The sequence below is a fragment of the Numida meleagris genome, chromosome 1, assembly GCF_002078875.1.
Source record: "Numida meleagris isolate 19003 breed g44 Domestic line chromosome 1, NumMel1.0, whole genome shotgun sequence".
NCBI lineage: Eukaryota > Metazoa > Chordata > Aves > Galliformes > Numididae > Numida > Numida meleagris.
Window position 1 is genome coordinate 184,102,794 of NC_034409.1, and position 18,814 is coordinate 184,121,607.

At 38.1% G+C, this 18,814-nt stretch overlaps 1 protein-coding gene across 5 annotated transcripts in view; it reads left to right on the top strand.

The window, feature by feature from the left end:
* Window positions 1-18,814, top strand: part of SLC36A4 (solute carrier family 36 member 4) — a 102,478-nt gene that overhangs the window by 78,696 nt on the left and 4,968 nt on the right. The gene's annotated exons all lie outside the window — the stretch shown is intronic.

Below are 18,814 nucleotides of genomic sequence, written 5' to 3' on the forward strand. Positions count from 1 at the left end.
GGTGCAAGTGAAGTTTATTCACTGCTTTGTCTGATGCAATTGCAGGTGATCCAGTGGTCAGGAAAACAGCCTGCTTACTTAGCAGCCATACTACAGTATAAGGAGGTTTAATATTGACTATTTTTGAGCACCTATGTTTGTACACACGCGTTGAAATGTTGCATTCATTTTGGTTACTGTTTGTGTAGTTCAGTGTAGATCTGTACTGAATTGTAAATGAATTTCTTCCAAAGGTGTTAGTATTTGGATTTTTTTATTTAAAATATCCACTGCTGAGTGTGCTGTAGTTGAACTAGATTGCTACTGTATTCCATACTGTATAGCTGCATATCCCACCCTTTACTTCTCTTGTTGGAACTGAGCGAGGTCAGCAATAAGCAGTCCATTCTGTGTAAGAATGTGGTGAGGTAACATGAGATTTCTTAAAAAAAAAAAAAAAAAAAAAAAAAGTTTATATCAAGTACTATAAAATGTATAGTTCCAGAGTGCCTGCACAATATATATACATGGTCATGAAAGGCTCTGACCTTTAAATTAGTTTGTATTATTTGTATTCATTCATTTGAAAAAAGTATTTAATAGCAGTAATTACCAAGCTTTTGGAACTTTTAAATATGCGCCTGTCAAGAAAACAAGCAGATTGCATCTCATTCCTTAAGGTGGAGAGGCAAATCTCCCTGGGTGTGTGTGACAGTAGGAATTTGGTGTATTAGCAAATGTGCTTAGGTAAGACTTCTTCTTGCCCAGGGTGCAACCTGGGCAGTTACTTCAGTTGAAATTCCATGCAGTCTACAGAGAAGACAACACCTAAATCTCATTTCTAAGGTAATTCTTAAGCTGATAACTCAGTATTTAATTAAATTTTAAAAGGAAATGAAAACTACAGTCTTCCGTAGTGCTGCAGACTTCTTGTGCTTTACATTAATAGTGGTTATTCTTTTTTTTTTCCCCATGTTTATGACATACTTCGGTAGAAGCTTGAGTAGCAGCTGGAACTTCCAAGTTCAGCTGTACTATTTTTACTTTACCAGCATCTCTGATGTAAAAATTGAGCTTATTTGTATTGCTTTCGAGTGTCACCAAACTGCAACTGCTACAGTGCACGTTGCATTCCTCATAGTTAAGACAACTAAGCAGTGCTAACGTGCTGATTACAGCTTGTCAGGCATTTCAGGCTGCTCCTCTGTACTTAACTAAAGTAGATATTTTCTAAAAGTACGGCTCTCTAGCAACACCACTAAATTTCGGACTATGCAATTTCTTGTTTTATACCGTTTTAAACTGTAGTATTATAGAGAAAAAGATTTTCTTGAGATCGATTTTTGCATGCTTGGATGGAGAAAAAAAAATTGTTTTGGATCCTTTTCAGCATCATATCTGAAAGGTTTTGTTTTTAATGTACCATTTTATGGGCAGCTGGATGATAATGTAGAACTAGACTGCCTTTTTATTTCTGATGCTGTCATGCAAGTCTAACAAAATGTGAAACTGCTTAGCACTGAAGTAAGCAACTATGTGCAACTACTGCATTTCATTTTAGCTGCATATGTTTGATTGTAAAAAATCTGCATCAAGTTTATTCAATGATAACGTTAAAAATATAATTACCTCGTTCTTGCAGTCTTCCCATGTTTCTCTGTTGATGTCTCTACCATAAAATGATGCTGAAGTCAAAAGTGAGATTCTCTTTCACCTGAAGGCAAAAGAGGTTTGCTGGTAGGAAGTAATCTGTGTGAAATAAAATTGACTGTGTTTTTATGTGGCACTTAGCATAGCAAACTCCTGCCATAGTTTATATTTTAGATGTCCAAATATTAATCATCACAGTGTCTTATAATCAGGCTCATTATTACTCTGATATTTTCCTTCCCTGAGAATCATTGCTTTTTCTTTTGTGTTTCACCTCTTTTCATCTCTATTTCTGTAACTGCAACTAATTCAGGGCTTCTGGAAAAGCAGAGTTAAGGGCAAGAACTGGAATCTGTCAGTGCACTGCTGTTTTCACCTACTCATAGTGACGCAGCTTTGTGTTTGTCTTAATACACTGAAGTGAGAGTGAGAAGTTTACAAGTATGAAAAGTTGTCTGTTCAGATGGAAAAGTGACACATGTTTCTTAACAAGCCTCGAGGAAAATTTGAGCAGAAAGCCATTTAAACAGTGGTAGGACTGTGTGATTCAACGTTTAACTGGCTCTCTGGGTGCGTCATCTTGCTACCTCTGCAAGTCCTGCTCAGATGTTTTCTCTTTGCATCTTTTTTTGATTGTATATTACCTGGGAAGGAAATTCAACTGTGGCTTTTTATCGCATTTTCTTCTGAAAATTTAAGGTGCCTACACAAAGTTGTTTTTTAAAATATAAATTAACTCTTTCAAGTAGAGAAAGCTCTAGAAACACAGTGATGCTTAATTTTACTTAAAAGTCACTTTATTTGCTTAATTCAGTAACAGGATTGCAAGAAGAGCTTACATTTATTTACTCTCTTTAACATCATAAAGAGAGCCTTACCTGGGGTGGTAGATGAAGTAGTGCAAGCTATTAAGCTACTTAAGTTTCTGTTTGAAGTGTGGAGTTTTGCTTCACTCCTTACTTTTATATTGCTTTGTATTTTTTACGTTAGGGAAGTATACAGAAAAATTTCATCTGTAGTGCCACTGTGTATCTTGCAGTGGAGCATTTATGTTTAGTTTCTTAGAGCAGGCAACCGAGATGTTGTTGCCCACCTGTAGCTGAAGTGGATGTGTCTGTCTTTGGAAATCAGGCTGCTGTTAGAAGCCTAGCGCAACTTTTATGCTGTACTTAAAGATTTAAGGCATCAGTGATTGAGTCTGTAAGAGTAACTGTTTTATCTGTGTTTCCTGGTGAAAAGCTGTTGGTTTGTTTGCAGTCTGACAACTTAGAATAAGATCCTCAATCACTTTGGATAGGTACATAATATAGACTTCTGTTGAGATTCCTGCTTGGGACCTCAGCTCTGTTTATTAAGAACCTCTAAATTCTTTCCATGACATAGTTTTTGAGTAATTGTGTGCCCCATTTGTTCTTCAATTAAAGCCTGAGCCCCAGTAAGTCAAATTTTTGTGTCAGCAGCAGGTATTTCTCAGGTCCTTGCTCTCCTGCAATATGTCTATTCTAGTTAAAGACGTTCTGGATTTTAGAATTGAATACTTAGACTTTTCTAAGAAGAGAAAGTGATAGGTTTTCTAAAATTAAAGTTGGTAAAAGCATGTAGGACCTATGGGTTTTGTCTTGTTTTTGTTTTTTTTACTCTACCAAAGCTAGAAGTTGGGAGTTGTAGAGCAGTAAATTGTCATTAATTAAAGGAAAGAAATATAGTAGCAAGGGTTAAAGCAATTCTGGGGTAAAACCATGTTGTGCTGTGTTTAGCAGAGCTAAAGCACATGGCTCAGGAGGAAGTTGTGCTGTGCTGGTTTTGGTATGGGACTTAAAGATGAAAGGCTTCAGTTTTCTAATGCAGAGGTTTTGAAGAAGGACTGATATTTGAAGAAAATTAAATAATAAGAGCAAAATCATAATAATGGAAAGAAAAAAACAATGAACAAACTGTAATCTGAGGATAAAAGATTCACTGTGGTAGTAAGTCTTACATATTCATGCCTTACCCCTCGTATTTGAGCAGCAGTCAGCTAAAATGATACCTTTTTTTTTATGGGAGATGTCCTCCTTTAATTTTTTGTTTGGTTTGGTTTCTCTCTGTTACTCATTCCCAGTATATTGCAGCTTCATTATCCTTTTGGTGGCTGGTTATAGCTTACCTTTCAAAAATTCTCGAAAACTCATTTCCCTTTAACAGAAAATACATTTTCACAGAATGTACCAGTCTCTTTTTGGAAGCCAGTTTACAACAAATCAACAGAGATAACCTCTGTTTTAGAGCACTCAGTGAAACGAGCCTGCTGTTTTTAAGTTACATTGTTTAAAAAAAAAAATCTTTTTTTTTTTTTTATTATTTCTTGGCATAGCAGAAAATGAAGTCTGAAGAAATTGCTTCATAAAGTCCCAGGAATTTTAGGCATAAAAATCCTGTGTAGGGCTGATTTATCTCCTGCGTCAGTACCCTTTCTCATTGTTGTGCTGCTGAGACAAGCTGTATTTCTTGCATTATCCCATGACTTCAAGGAAAGGAAAGCTGAACTTTCTTATTGCTCCATCCATTGAGGTTCATCACAAATGATCTTCCCTTTCTTACAAAGTTATGTTTGTATCCTGAACGGCATCCAGTCAGCCTGGAGTGATGTGAGTGGTTGGTCAATTGGTCCTGCCCGTGACTCTGACCCAGAAGGAACTGGTAGAGACATGCAAGCTGAGCAGTAGGATGGAGGATGCAGAGCTGTGTCCTCTCCTCCTGAGGAGGTAGCTCAGGAAAGATGAACACTTTGGTTAATGTATAGTTCAACTTTAGAAAAAAGTGAGTGCAAAAAAATATCCAGCAAAAACCCATTCAGCGCTATTTGCTCAAATGAATTCTTGTGACTAATTGTCAGTGAAGTCTAGTGTGGGCTTAGCTCATAGGGAGCCCTTATGATGTTATTTAATGTACTTTTGAAAGTCACTTGTGTACAATTCCAAGTTGTTTTCAGATACATGCTGTAAGTAAGAGCTTGCAAACGTGCTGCTAGGCAAGGGAAAGAGTATGACTAGGGAACAAAGTAATTCTATGAGGAAAGGAAACTGAAAAGTATTGTCAAAACCACTGGAATTGTTTATGTTTCTCCTCAGGAGTCTATATAAAACATGGGGCAAAACATTAAGAGATACTGATGCTACCAGTCTCTGCAACTTATGTACTGAAGCCACTTCTGCTTTGCTGTATTGCTTTCTAATTCAAACGGCGTCAAAAGAGGAAAAGGGAAAAACAGCCCAGCTGTCAACTACAGGATTTTGCTTCTCTTTGGATATGCTGTCCTCAAAATTAGCTTCTAGAAGACAATGGTCTAAATAGTAGAGCTAACAGATGAGTGAAAAGTTTCAAGCAATGATGCGCAGCACATGCAATAAACTGATTACAGGGCAAGAAGGAGATGACTCAGCTAAACATACATAGGTACATTTTTGTATGGTTTGGTTTTTTTTTCTTTTTTTTCCCTCTACTATTTTGCCTAATGAAAAAATTAGACCAGCAAGTTACTCACCTGCAGCTCTAGTAGAGGCAGTGGGCTCTGTCTGTATATAGAGCTCACTGGATCATTGAGACACACTTCTACGCATTGCACGCATGTGGCAGTCTGGATACCACTGAAATGACAATAGATATTTAGGTAAGATCTTACCCAAGTGAAGGAGTGACAGGGAGTCAGAGTGATGGCCTTCATTTAACAGCAGTACTGGGTATGGGGCACACTGCATTCCTCGTTAGCATCTCAGATTGACTGCAGTCTTGTGCAAGCTCATGTAAAAATGAGCGGAAAAGGTTCTTACTCATCTGTATTGCTAGGTTAATAAGATAAAGTATTTAAAATTTGAATATCAGTATCCCACACAATGTATACTGAATGAAAAAAATTCAGAAATCAGCTGTCAGTCTCTTGAATTGAGCTCCAGCATGACGTCTGTTGCAAAAGTTGGGTTGGTTTTAGCAAGACAATTGCGACTGGTCCTGAATTCAGACTTCTGATTAGAAAAACCCTTCATTTTCAAAAGTATTTCCTTAATGAGGAAAAATGCATATATAGAGTGCTGTGCGGAGAGCCAAGTGTGTAGTTTTTCTTTGAAATTTTTTTTTTTCAAAATCTATATTATAGGCACATAGAAAGTAAACTTTTGAAGACTGTAAAAGAGAAAGATAGTGAAAGCATTTCTTGAAAATATTTGAGAGCATTATCGTTGTACATTGAAAACAATTAGCAATAAAGGAAATACTCAGGAGCTTCCAACTATAACTTTTTAGCCAGTTTGTATACTGGCATCCTGGTGCTTCTTTTTCTTTTCAATAAAAGTGAATCATTGCTTTGCTTTAAATTCTTTCTTAAAACTTATTTCATAGCTGGAATTAGTCACTCCAGGCGTTTTCTGTCCTGGTGCTTCAAATAAGCATTGGATGTACAATATTAATGATGCCTCAGTGTTATTCATGATCAGTGACTCGATGAACAGATCCTTGCAACAAGCTTTGAGTGCCTCTACTCTTTTATAAAGAAGTGGAAGTGAAATGGCTTGGAAGTGGTAGTTCGTTGTTTATTCTGAACTGTCATAGGTCAAAATTAGCAGTTTTGTAAGTTTCGTTTTATTTTTTCTACCCCCGCACCATGTATAATGGCAAAAAAAAAATTAACTTCGAGTCTTGAGATACACATATGGGCCTGAGAATCAAGTCCTCTGTGACTTAATTATAATGTCTTTAGTAGCCTGCAGGAAAGCTGGGGCTTTGAAGATCCACTGTCATCATAAAGGTATGTTGCTTTAAGACATCAGAGCAACCAGCATGAAGCTACTGTAATAAAATTATGAGAAAATGTGTAGCATATTTTAATGGATTACATCCTTGCAATGTTAACTTTTTCACATGAATGTTTTATTTTCTTTTCCTGTCATTTTCTTTTCCCTGCCTTATCGAAACATTGCAGCTCACCCTGAAAAGGAAGATGCTCATGAATGGCTGTATGATTGGCTCCTGTGAATGTACTTGATAAATTCTTGCATAAACGGAAGGGATGGATAAGACTTTGTCATTGAAATAACTGGTTGAAGCTGAGCTCCAAGTGCCATGCTGTGATCGAGGAAAGGACATAGTCCTTACATTTTTCAAGCAGAAGAAAGACTCATTAATAATACTATACAACAAAAAAGATGATGAAAAATACACTTGATAGGATTACAAAATTCAGTTTTTTATCTATGGTGAATAATTAAGTGTGATAATGGTTAGAGCTTTGATAATCAGAAACAGCAAATGTTACTTGTCTTCAATTGGAAATCACTCAAATTTGTATTGGAAACTGCAGTGGTAAAGGCAGTCAGCCCCAGAAGAAGCTCAACTCTGGAGACAGTGTGTCTTCTCAGTAGGACTAGTACTCAGTTGTGCATGGGACTCGTAAGTTCTAGCTGAAGCAAGTCTGGGTGCTTACATGCACAGTGTTGTATGAATAGGTATGTGGCATAACTTCATTTCTGTTGCATCTGCCAGTGCGATGTCAACTTTGTCATCAGGGAACTCTCCTGGGGCATCACTTTGATCATATGCCCCGTCTACGTATTTTCTTTGACGTGTTTAAAAAGAGGGGAGATGGTATTTCTCTGCAGCCTGACCTGATGATTGGCACTCAGCTGAGAAATGGGAGCTCGCAAGTTTGGGTGTCTGAGATGTGGATATTGTGCTGAATTGGCAATACAAGAAAACATTAAGCACCATCAGAATAGGTTTAGAGTCTGCAAAGGGCAAAAAACATAGAGATGACAATGCAGAATCCTGAGTCAGCTGTTAAGAAATGAGATTTTAGTTTCTCAGGTTTGTTCCAGCATCTGTGAATATGTCTAGTGGAAAAACCAATTCCTCTTTTGGGCTTTTGTCCCATCTGGCCAGGATCTCACAATAAGCAATGCCATCCTATGATATCACCATTAGAAACTGCCGGAATTGATTTGGGATGGGGTTTTATTGTAAAGCGTTTTCTCTGGCTGTACAGAACTTCAAGAGACACTGTTCTGTAGTACACACTGTAATAATTAAATTGTAGCCAATGCCTGTGTTCCGAGTCTATTTGACATGGCATTTTATGTTGATATTGAACTTTTGGGTAGCAGTGCTTCGTATGATTAAAAAGAAAATCTTGTTGTCTTTAGTTTTCTCTTTATTATGCAGCCAAGTAAATATATACTACCAGATTTAGAGCTTATTTCATGATTTTATGTGAAATTTTGCATACTTGAGGTGTTTACTTCTTGAGAACAAAATGGAGATTGGCTCAGCAGTAACTGGTAGGGAAAAAATAATTTTGTTGTTGTTTAGTTTTTTTTTTTTCCCCTTGTGGGAAGTTAGACAATGATCATCTAAGGAGCTATAGGATAGACATCAGTACCATGCTTACCTCTCATCTCAGATGAGCTCTGACTGGAAGCATGCTCACTTGACCAGGTTTTATGTCTTTATTTGCAACATTACCAGTAAGTACTATTTCTACTTAGAGTAATTGATACTTTCAAAGATGACAGCAGTGATTGTAATTCTACCTAGAAATTAAAAGATGGGATTACAATACAGTAATATCTTGTGCTTGATCTCTCATATTGCATTTTATCCTATGGAAGTCTGTACTGCTCTACAAAATGTATTTACACAGAATTGTTTTACCAACCATGTAAAAACATTATGAAAGTATTATGGTAGAGTTTGGAATAGGAAGAAAACCATTCCTAAAATAGAAAGCATTTAAGGATAGCCAAAGAGGGTGTCTGATCACGTAACAGGAGCTTGGTTCCTTGTATACCATGCAAGCATGTGGACAATTATGAGTAATGTTCTTTGATATCAGAATTCCAGCAGAAGTATTAAAGCTGTAACAGCTACAGCAACGATATTAAAGTTTATTACTTTCATATTGTTTTTTATCTGTCAGTGTCAAAGTGCCTTACAAAGGAGCTCTTGCAGATAAAAAAGCCAATGGTGGGAGGGGAAGGGATAAGCCCAAGGCTACTAAATAGATCTGTGCAAGTGAGATGAGCTGAAAACAGATTTCCTATGCATAGATTTAAGCTTTATTTGTAAGGATACAGTGACTTCCCGCTGTGTATGAAGATAGAAAATTCCAGGAGGTACAATCCCAAGTATTACAGCCATGGGCGATTTAGAAGCTATTCAAGAGATCATAGGGGTCTAGTACTTTTACAGCATTGAAAACCACTTTCATGGACCACTTCTTAGACCACTTTCGTTGGTTGTCTCCTGAGAGACTGAGAGAATGAATATTCATTCTCCTGTCAAGATGCTTTCTGGTTCTTTGCTGCCTTTTCTTTCACCCTCGGAGGAAAGAGTCAGCTCCTCTATGTTGTTTCTGAGCAGCCTGACCATATCCTATGCGGATCTGTCAAATCACTGGCTTTTGTGAGTACCTTCTTCAGGTAGGATATTTAAGTAATCGGCGGACAACTTGTGGCAGAAGGAAACTAATGATGGCTTAAGTTTTAAAACTAAAAAAAACCCTCAAACAACCTTTTCTGTCAAACGCAGTACTATTTTTAACATGTTTCACCTACACTCTTTCTGAAATGAGTAAGTGATAAAGGAACAGTTTCCTCAAATACCATTGTTTAGATTAGGACCAAGAATAATTCTATATAAAATCTCTAAAATTTGGGTCTTCCTGCCCACGCTGAGGCTTCTGAGGCCAATTACTCCAAATGAATGGTTGCTGGAAGCTTATCCTTTAAAGGGAGAGCAGGTGATGGAGCAAAGGTGGTATCATGGGTTCAGAATAATGCCTTTGGGTCTTGTTCTTCTCATGAGTATAAGTAGGTCAAGTTGGAGGTGGCAAGCTGTATCTATCTGTAAAAATACTGTGGTTTTTTTTTTGCTCAGGGTTCTGTGGAGTACCATATTCTTCATATCCGAAGAATGAGGTTACTCATTTGCTTATGCTGTTCACATCTTTATTTCTGGCACATTTTTTTCTTTCAGCTCCCATTGTATAATGTCTAAAGCAGTGGTGTAGGCTGTTTTTGAGGTACCATTATGTATCGTAACGTTGTGGTTGTTGATTGGAATACGAGAGAAGTAAAATGAGAGGGATTTGACTTTTCTGTTCTCTGGCCTTAATTTTAAACAGACTAGAATAGGGGAAACAAAAAAAAAAGGTGGCAGGTGAAAAAAGGTAAAGTAAATGAGTAGATGAATACCGTTGCTAGGTGCTTTTAACAGAAAATTTCTTGATATAAGGACTGCCTACTCTTATATGATGACCACTGTAGGGCAGGAAAGTAAACAGACTCATTCTTAAATAATACACCTATTTTAAATATGTGTTTGTTTGCTGAACTTGAGAAAAGCAGAAAATGTCTTCATTTCAGAAAGCTGACTCCCCAGAAGTTGTAATGAAATTTGTATAGTTAGATCATTCATATTGTGAAAACAGGCACAGGTTTCAAAAGGTTTTCTTTCCTTTAGAAATGTTGAAATGAAGCTTGATTTTAAAAACACTGCAGAAAACTCAAGAATTTGACTAGTAAAGCATTAGTAAATCAGCAATTTTGAAAAAAAGAGCTTGAATATAATCATATGAATCAGCAGTAAAATTATGGCTTTTTTTTCCAAATACCTTTAGGTGATTTAATTAATAATATTTCTAATGTCTAGAAAAAAAGGAATTGAAATATAATTTTGTAGGTGAAAATTATTAACTCAATTAAAAATACAAATTTTTAGAGGTTAGGCATTAAAGTAAAATGGGAAATTTCTTGTAAGTCTCGGTGGATTTATATTTCACCCATAGTTCTTTTTTCAAGCTCAAAAATTGAGTTAATGCATATTTTTTCTTTGAAAAGTTGTGGCAATTAACGGGTCCTATGTTCATTAAAAATCGTGGAAGTTACCATAAAGAGAAAGAATTCAGGATTAAAATGTGGTGTTAGTGCATTTAATTCACTTTTATGAAATATGCAAAGGGCCTGGAGGAGATGGCCCTTGACTACTGGCCAGCTTTCTTGGGCCCCTCTTCCCTGCAGGGCTTTATCCCATGTCACCCTGCCAAGCAGTTCCCTGAAAAGGTCAAAATCCGCTCTGCTGAAGTCCAGAGTAGCAAGCTTGCTGTGCACCCTCTTTGACGCCCTAAGGATCTTGAACTCCACAGTTTTGTGGTCAGCAGTGAAGGCTGCCCTTCAGCTTCACATTACTCACCAGCCCCTCCTCACTGGTGAGGACAAGGTCCGGCATAGCACCTGTTCTTGTGGGTTCCTGTACGACTTGGGAGAGGAAGTTATCATCAACGCATTCCAGGAAACTCTTTGATTGCTGGTGCCCTGCTGTGTTGTCCCTTCAACAGGTATCAGGGTGGTTGAAGTCTCCCATGAGGACTGTGTTTTGTGAATGCAAAGCTGCTCCTATCTGTTTATAGAGGGCCTCATCCACTCGACCTTCCAGGTCCGGCAGCCTGTAGCAGACCTCCACTACAATGCCTCCTTCCTCTGCCTTCCCTTTAACCCTAACCCATAAGCTCTCTGTCAGCTTCTCATCCATCCCCAGCTGGAGCTCCATGGACTCCAGCTTGTCGTTAGTGTAGAGGGCAACACCTTCTCTCCTGCTTGTCTTTCCTAAAGAGTTTATACCCGTCTGTTCCTCCATTCCAGCCATGAGAGCCATGTGTCAGTGATGCCAATGACATCATAGCCCTGTAGGCACATGCACGCCTGTAACTCTTCTTACTTGTCCCCATTAGCGTACAGACATCTGAGTTGGGCTCCCATTGAGGCTGATTTACCAATTGGAGTTCCCTCATCTTGCACCTTAGGTGTTGTCTTACTGGCCTGTGATCCAACTCTAGGCCCAGGGCATCCATTACCATCATCAGTCTCAAAGTGGGATGAGGATCCCCTGCCCCGGGGAGGGGATTAAATAAATCATTGTCAGTTTTTTAGGCATTTTCTTCTTAAACAATAATGATACTGTGAAAAAATAGAGGAGTCTCTGTGCCCAGCTTTCAAAGTAAAGAAGGACACGATTTGGTGACAAACATAGTAACTGTTACAGCAGAGTGCTGATAATATATTTGAAGATTTAAATATATATTTCTCTTATGATACGTTCTGTCTTTTTCTGTTCTTCTATTTTAATGCTACAATTTCTATTTGTAAAATTATGAAATGGGGACATCAAAAGATCCAGAATTGCTGATTATTAAGACAAATCACACAAGCGAAGAAACTCTTGTTTATTCTATTATGTTCTGGTGATAACTGGAAGATGCTGAAGGTGGGAGAGGAGAGGAAAGGGAGGAAGCATAAACAATCCAAAGGAAACAGCAAGTCTCAGGAAGGTATGAATGTTGATAGGTTACTCTGATCCCAGCCCATTTTTAGGGGCATATCGTTAAGGTTTGCCAAGTCTGTGGAGAGCAGTATTTGTATTTCCATGGAGAAGAGGATAATTATGTTCCTAAAGGCATGTGAAATAGTTCTAGGTTAGTATTTTGTTATTGCAGCTTTCTATTAGGGACCTAACAAATAATTATATATGTGTGTGTGTGTATATATATATATATATATATATATATAAAGAAATTTCCAACTGTTATTAAATAGAAGTTGCTTAAGGCAACTGGAAATTCGTTGCAAAACAGAAATGAAGCTTGCCTCTCTTTAGATGATGTGGACCTGTTTAGATTTGCACAGCCTCTGTGTTAGAAGGGCTGAGCATAGGAAGAGGAAACTTCATTTGCTTTACTGCTATCAGGAAACTGTGGCAGTTCTTTGAGCAGTCCTTTCTGGTGGAGATTTGGCTGTATGAATTAGCAATGACAAGAGAGACCTTTATCAGATGTATAGAGAAAAGAGATCTTTATCAGACAGATAAGGAAGGCGCTGTGCCTTTTCAGGCACTGCTTGGTGCAGAGGTGTCTGCAAATAAAGGAGTGCCTCTACTTTTGGCCAGTTTTTACAATGGGTAGGTACTCAGAGTGGAAGGGAGTGATTATTTTGATTTTTCTATGAATTGCTGTTGTTATTGAAAGCCTTAATGAGAACTCCTATCCAAACTGGTTCATAAGGTGAAATTCGTCTCACCACACATTGGCCATCTAAAAGTCAGGTAGTGCCTTCAAGTGCCTGGAAGCAGCTACTCGTCCTTAAGATATGAAAAATCTCTGTGAAGCATCACTGTTAAAGTACTGCCTGTAATCCAGCTTTGAATTGTGATTAAAAATCAATAATTTAAATTATTTTGGATTTAAATGTGATGTCAGCCCGCATCCAGTGCTGATGGAAGGACTTTGGCTGGCTTGTGCCAGCACCCCTGAATGCAACTCATCGTGTCCTGTGGACCTTTATGGGTTGAGCTCTCTCAGGTAATCCCTGACTTGATCCCCATGTAGGTTTCAACTGAGCTTTGGCTTTCCTGACAGTATCCAGATACGCCCATACAATGTTTTTAAACTTCTTTGTAACCTGTCGCTGTTTCCACCTGATGCATGGTGCCTTCTTACAGCTGAGCTCTGCCATGAGTTTCCTCCTTAGTCAAGCTGGTCTCGATACACCAGCTTGCCTGGAAATGTTGCAAATTGATGAATCCCTACTAGTGAAGGGTATAGCACATACAGCATCCCAAATGTGGGAAATAAACATCTAGCTCAGAAATTCTGTCATGTTATCCAGAACAGAATCGCCTTATTCTGCAGTTTAGTGAATACTGCATGGGGAGAATGCTACAGTAATCTTTTATTTTTTTTTAATCCTTTAATAGTTATTGGAGGAGATTATTTAGCATAACGTACAATTCTTAGCATTCTGATGGATCTGCTTCTGCCAAAAGATTCCACAATGACTTAGATTTTTTTAAATCTTAATCATCTGTTTCTTTAGCCATCATTAACAAAGAATTTAAGATCTGATTATGAATGGGGCAAGAAGCCTGAGTGTACATAGTTTTAACCATTCATAAAGATGTCTATGCAATGTTTCTCCCTCATCTATACATGGTCAGTATTTAGCAAGCAAAGTATAGTAGTTTTAGATTATAAGTAAGTAGATTTAATTACATTTTTACTCACTTTGTGTAGTAATCAAAAGGTATACGATATATTTTTTTTGAGTGTGAAGGTAAGACAAACTGCTATTCGTACAAATTGATTTTAACTTATTGCTGCCCAGGTCTTGTGTTTGGCATGAGCTGGCAAAGTAGCTATGGATGTCTGCCTTCTTCCCTGTGACGTAGCTTGATATATGTAGCACAGCAAAGAGAAAGACTGGGGAATAGGGAGTGATGGCAGCATGTGAAGGTAAATATGACTTTCCAGCACTGTTGTAAGCTGCATGACTGACTTGTCCAGGATTTGCCACTGCGCCAACTCTTTTCTTCACCTTTTCTTCCTATGGCAAAAACAGTCTTGTCCTTGAATGAGCAACATTCATTTCTGCTTGCACTGCTGGGAGCCCTTCAGCTGTCTCAGAACAGGAATTTATTTTAAGAGACTGAAGCAGAGGGGACAGTTAAATTGCAAACTCATTTCAGATGCCTGAAAGAGAGTGATTGGCAGTGGGAACAGTGTCAATTCTGTAATGGCATAGGATCATCCATTTGGAGTTCAATATTAATGTTTTGCGGCATGCTTTATGCTCATTTGTTGAATCCGGCTGCATATTGCAGTTGTATAAACTATTGTAGCAAAGTATGTCTGAACAGATTTTTAAGTATCAGTAGCAAAGCTGAAATAAATTTACCACAGAGACAAATGAATAAATACAGCATTTCAAATGTGACAGTCTAACCAGATGCCATTTGTGAGCCCACAGATTGTACTTAATGGAATGTTGAAATACATTTGCAGATAAATCAATGTGCTGTGCCAAGCACCTGTGCACATTAGCTTTGGGAAGGTCACTTGGTGTCGGAGCTCCATCCTGAAGGTCTCACTGTCTAGATTGCTTTCCATGCTAGCCTCCAAGAGGGATGCTTAGTGAAAACATGAATTCTGAAGATCTTATGAGGGGGAGACACTACTCCATGTGAACAGGGCAATAAGGCAGAAAAGAACATTAACTACTATAGCATTTTACTAGGAGTGAGCGAGTTGCTCTAGGGAGGTGAGCTGGGGGGAATGTTCCCTTATAGACTCATGACTGCCACTCCTCCCTGTCCCCGTAAATTGGCTTATGCAGCCTCCTCCTGCATGTGGCTGTTGTGACACCAACTTCTGCTTAAAATTAGTGCACATCTTGAAGCCTAGACAAGTTATACTGCTTAAATGCTGGGGTTGTATGAAGTGCAAACAGTGGGGGAGGAGGTGCTTTATTAGTGGGGCATGGATGGAATGCTTTCCTCCAAGGGGGCTCTTACAGAAGTGTATGTGCCAGTCCTACATAAGTGTGTTAGGTAACTTGGTAAGAAAACTGTGGGTTTGATGCCTCTGTGAAGTCATCATTATCTCTGACATCATTTTTATGCTTCTTTCTGCATGAAGAAGAAAGAGAACATAAATTGCTGACCTCTTAAAAATGGCTTCAAAATCAGTGGTGCAAAGTGTTATAAAGAATGAGTTTGCTTCTGCGTCTCTGAGATGTGGACGTGGAGGGCTCTAGGGAAGGAACAGAGCTGTGTGTGCATGGAGTGGGGCTCAGCTGTTGGCTGGTGCCGTGCCTGTGGTTACCTCTTGTGAAGGGCGAAGTTCCTTAACCTGACCATGAATGACTCTAGTCCTTCCTACTAACGTAGGCCAAAGTGAGTTGTAGTGTGAGGGCAGATGGAAGGCTGGGTGTGAAGCACCTTCTGTGGCCCAAAGCATACAGAATGTTGCAGACAGATCATGGTGAAGGTTTTTCACTCCAGAGGGAATAAAGCCAAACTGTGCGGTGTGTGTGGTTTTCACCTTGTAAGATAACTGTGATTTGTTTTCTCCTTTGTTTTGTTTGATTTTGGTTTTGAGATTGAACTGGTATTTAAAAGTATGCATTTAAAGGAATTTTATGTTAAGAAAATGTTTTTTTTGTGTGTGAAAACTGAATCTAGATTTTAAAAGAAATAATTTTCTGTATATGTCTCGTAGTTTTTAGATGTTTCAAAGAACAGTTGAAACAAACAGCATCTCAAACCCTATGTTAATGAGCATTTTTAGCCAGAAAAAAATAATTCTGATTCTCAGTTATGAAATACCAAGTTCTTTATCTGGAATCTTTTTTCCTTAAGCTTTATCTACCAATGTGTAGATTTTCTCCCTACATACATGCAAAGTTCTGCAATTTATTCACAAATGCTCTTAACTAATTATTTGCATTAGGCAGTTTCTCTTCAGATTAATAACAGGTTTCTCCTTTGTCCTGTATTCTTTTGTATACATACATCAAATCACAATTTTACAAGTTTCCACCATGGAACTCCCAAGGAAGGCATTCTCTATTTTGATGAGCACAAGCTGGGATATTAGTGTAGAAAGGAGGATGTGGGCTGGCATTTTAAAGTTCCATTTTGCCTGCAGACAGAGTTCTTTGGCAAACATTCAGTTGTAGGCATTTTTTTTCCTCCTGGAGGGAGCTCTATCTTGACATATTATAGACATCTGTCTTGGTTAAAAATACAGTTTTGTTTTTATGCTTTGAGAAAGCTTTTAAATCCAATTGCCCTGACAATGTATGTCAGGCACCCATTTCTAATACATGAATGTTCCAGTCTTCGGGTTGGATCTTGGAAAAGTGGTAGTAGAGAGATGGCAAGAGTGCTTTTTTTCCCCTCAATGATTTCATCAAAATTACATCAGCATATAAAGTCTGTCGAGTAGTAAAGTGCTGATTCTTTAACAGGGAGAGAAATTTGTAAGAGAAGTGCTATAAAATTAACAGAATATGATTAAGGCTATCTTTCCACTGGCTTGATATGTCTCTTAAGAAATGGAAACATTCTCCCATACTGTTTCCATTGGGTTCCCCAAAGCCCCAGATAATACAAATATGTTACTACTACATGGTTGAGACAGGTTGGAGAATTTGTTAATACTTGTTTTTGAGGTTAGATGGCAGAGCTTAAAGTAGAAGCAACGTGTATCTCTGTGAGATGCTCTGCTCATTTGGCACTTGCTCCTTCATTCAAACCTTCTTTCATTCCACATTTTGACTGCTGGCCAAAAGATAAGTCTGACGTTTATACTGTGGGACTTCATTCCTCAGAGGGGATTCCCAGAGCCTCCAAAACGGAAGATTTCATGACTGTTGAGAAAGATTCAGAATTGCTTTTTGACTTTGTACTTTTAAACCTTTATGGCTAGAAAAATCAGGCTTTGTGCTTGTGGAAATGGTTCTTGTTTACTTCTCCTGGAAATAGGGAGAAGCTGCACCCATTTTTAACTGTTGAGAGCTTTCTTTGTCAGATAATAAAAATGGCATTTCCCTTGGATTGTTAGAGAATACATGAAAGAGTAATTAAAACCGTGAAACACATTTCCAAAACTTTCTCCCACAGCAGTATCCAGATTTATATGATCCAGACAAACATTTGACAAGATCTAAGGCAACACACAGAATTTTGCTTTTCGGTAATCTGAAACAGTTATAAACTGAAATTTTGTTGTTTTTTTTTTCCAATTAATAAGTACTAATATTATCATTATTTTTAATAAAGCAGAAGATTTCAAGCCAAACTGTGACGTTTAAATTAATGAGTATCTTCCAGATTCAGAACACGTGTAGATTTGAAAGAAGTCTATTACTGAAATTGACAATCCATGTTTGATGAATACACCCTCTACATCTATTAAATTGGCAGGATAATAAATGTTCAGACCTCTCTTCTGCTTCAGAAGAACACATTCAACATTTTCATTACCTAAGATTTTTCCAGTCATTGCAAACGTACTTCAGCAGCAGTTTACACTTAGTTACCTGCTCTGCATTGCTGTGCAAATATCAATGATTGCCCGTGGTTCTAGTCTGAGTGCTCAGTCTGTGTTGTGTGGGCACTCACAGTACCTGCTTTTGTGGCCTGAACAGAGTTAGAGAATCATACAATCATTAAGGTTGGAAAAGTCCTCAGAGATCATCTAATCCAGCTGTCAACTCATCACCTCCATGACTACTAAACCACGTCCCTGAGTGCCACATCTACATGTTATGGCCACAAAAATTATTGAGGCTGGTACTTGGTGACTTTTATTAACTTTGGTGTAATTCCTTTTTCATTCTATTCAGCTTTGCCCTAGATCATATGTTAACATGTGACATTTCCAGTCTGTAGTGTCATATGTGTGTGGTGGAAGAATCTGTTTGGCATTGCGTATGTCCATCATAATGGTGGGATAAAAACTTTGGCTTATCCATTTTTGAGTGTCACGTCTTTCTTAAGGTTTCCTGAAGTACAGTTCTGTCTCTTCCCAAGCTTCCTCTGGTGACATTGTGTCTCTCATGTCTCTGCAGAATCACACAATGTTAATAAACTATAATCATGGCAAGCTAGAATAAGTTAATAGATTTATCTTTCAAATAGGATGGGATGGAGAATCCTTTATTCCTATGTATACCTTCAGCTATCCCTCCTTTTTGTGCAGTATCTGTGTGCTTAGGGTTTTTTATTAAAATGTGTAGCAGATGGTGCCTGGTAGCAGCAGGTAACTGTTATGTTTTACAAGTGAATTTTGATTATATCTTCACCAGACAGGACCGAACTCCTTCTGTTTATGCTCATTTTAAATTGAAAGTACAGAGAGGTTTGATACAGCAAAGGGAAAGCTCTTGGCAAGATAAGTGGGATGACGTGATGTGCCACATTGGGAGCCAACACAGTTGTTACTTTGCTGCAGTATGTGCAGAGATACTAATCCATCTCTCTGCTGGCGTGAGTGTATTTGCCAATGCAGATTTCTTCAAGTTACATATTCTCAATGGAGAATATTAGCACTAGCATAACTTGACTACATTGCCTTTCATAACCAGATGCTGTCAGAATTTGAAGCAGTTGGTGGCAGTCAGCCCACAGGGAAGAAACTCTGCAAGAGGAAATTTCAGCCTGGGAAATTAGGAAGCTGATAATCATGTTGTTTTTCATCCTCATGTGTTTTGTGAGGGTTTCCTTCCTGTTTGTTCCATTTGTTTATTGCCATACATGTTATTTCCAGAATATTTAGTTGGTGGGATGCATTCACAGAGGGGAAAAAAGACAGCCGTTTCCAACACTT